This window comes from Branchiostoma floridae, chromosome 10 (assembly GCF_000003815.2).
Source record: "Branchiostoma floridae strain S238N-H82 chromosome 10, Bfl_VNyyK, whole genome shotgun sequence".
Classification (NCBI taxonomy): Eukaryota; Metazoa; Chordata; class Leptocardii; order Amphioxiformes; family Branchiostomatidae; genus Branchiostoma; species Branchiostoma floridae.
In genome coordinates this window covers 9,597,948-9,600,403 of record NC_049988.1, presented here as the reverse complement: position 1 = coordinate 9,600,403, position 2,456 = coordinate 9,597,948, and positions in this window count along the sequence as shown.

Genomic DNA, 2,456 nt, shown 5'->3' with positions numbered 1-2,456 from the left:
ATCCCGACCCAGCGCCGACCTTAGTTGGGGGTGCACACAGTAGACCTCACGTCCTTGCCGTTACACTTGTAAGTAAGGACGTCTATCAACGGGTCACACATAAACACAGAACAGGACCATCACACATTCTGGGACCTTTCCACGACTTGTGCTCCTCACATAAACAGGGCCACTGTCAAGTGTGTGTGTGAGTGCGTTTGTCTGTGTGTATGTGTGTGAGTGCGTTTGTCTGTGTGTGTGTGTGTGTGTGTGTGTGTGTGTGTGTGTGTTTGTGTGTGTGTGTGTGTATGTGTGTGTGTGTGTGTGTGTGTTTGTGTGTGTGTGTGTGTGTGTGTGTGTGTGTGTGTGCGTGTGTGTAACCTCCTGGAGCTAAATCAGGTAGACCTGGCATTCGCTACACACGTGCCTTGTGAATATCATGAAAGGTGAGTCTAGGAACAAAATTCTACCACTTCCTGACGTTCTTTTATGTATTTCTCTAGCAGAACCATCCAGAAAGCATTCTTGGAAGAATTTCTTGGAACGTAAGCTTAGAATGGTATCCTTTAGTCAGACCTTAGTTGTGTGATCATCGTTGCAAGGCTCTTTGGTGTTTGAAAGTGAAATAGAAAATCGTCCAATTAGAATGAATGATTTGACTCAGGCGTTAGTCAGTTCTCTGGTGGCTACTGTCTCTGGCAGGCTACATCCTCTCACGGGACAAGCGATCTATCCACCGTATTTGGCAAATTGCAAGAGACTTTTCAGTCATCAAAAGAATCCGGTGGGGGAAAGCCTTGCCTACTGATCATGCCAACTTCAAACAGAGGAGCGTCAACCACCGGGTCAAACTAAGGGGCTGCTTCATACCAGATGTCGTAGTTTGACTTGACTTGACTTTATTTGGATCCACAATTAGCTTGACTAATGTTTAGGGTTCTTGTTAGAATCTTAATGTTCTGGCTTCGAATCTACAGCAGGACTCATGTTTTGCTCTTGGGAAAGACACACCGATACACGTTGGATACACGGTACTAGTTGGACCAAATATAGAATATGCTACTACAATATGACATCCATATACAAAGAAAGCCAAAGATGAACAGAAAGGGTACAGAAACAGGCTGCCAGATTCTGTACGAACAGCTAAAACGTTAACAGGGGTGCTATAGTGTCACAAAAATGAAAACAGTCTGAGCTACAGTTGATAGAATGTCAACCGAAGACAGAAAAATAAATGTCCAGACTATGCATGATGTACAAAATGGTGTAATAAACCGGTGGGCGTTCAGAATACTAAGTATCTAATACTAGCTCAGGAGAAATAGCCATGCCTTCAAGTACCAGAGGTAGGCTTAGGTCCCAATTGCACCGGTGCCCGTCAGGGACGCAGACCCCGGCCGGGCTCCGAAGCCACAAATTTGTCTCGGTGGACTGTCGGATACCGGTGGGTACCCCTCGGTGTTCCCCACAGGTAGTCTATTTGCTTCCGAATCACCGGTTCATTTTGATTCCGAACCAAATTCAACCCGGGGCCCGGCCGGGCCCCAAAATACCCCACGGGGCCACGCATGGGTCACGCCCGACCATGCCCCAAAACAGCCCGTGAACTGCCCAGCAGCGCCCCTTTTCCCTCTTGGGACCTAAGCTTTACCAACCCAACATTGACGTGTTCAAATATCCGTTATCATAGGACAGTAATGTTTAGCGTTTTTTTTTTCCTTTTTTTTGTCCTGGCAATGGGAGGAACATCAACTAATGGATATTGCTCAATGTATCGTAAATGGTAAATGCATCAGTCCTGGTGCGTGACATAACTTGGCGGTATTGTCACAGGAGATAGTAACTTATCTTCCTCTCCATATTGGTTGTGTGACATTTTCGCTAGCAGATCCAACGGAGCATGGCGGAGACTCGACATGAAAGAAACATAAGACATACGTCCGACACTCGTGCATTTTGTTCTTCAAACATTGTCTCAACAAAAGTGGAAACTTCTTTTCAGGTGGGACTTCTAGACAATGGCTGGAACTGAGATGAAAGAAACATAAGAAAAACGATCATCGTCCCATTTTTCTTTGAACACTTCCTCAACAGGATACCTTCATAGCAAACCCTTTGAAGCATCAAGTGTCTTCTGTTGAAAGGAACCTTCCTGATTGAATTCATGATAAAAAAAGACAGCAAGAATTGTAACGTAAACCCAATTTCCCCTGACAGGTCCAGTAGATCTAGAGTAGCGGAGACAAGACATGAAAGAAACATATTAAGAAAGATTATCTTCGACCATTTTTCTTTAAAGGGGTCCTAAACTCCAGAAGGGGGTGTTATTTTCCAATAGATTATTTATCAATGAATTCACAACCAGCAACCTTTTTTTCAGAATTTCACTTGTGGTGAATTACGCAAGGTGTGTTTGTAAATCTCACTAGACCCATGCAGACCCTACCCGTGCATTTCCTATACGTATAGACACT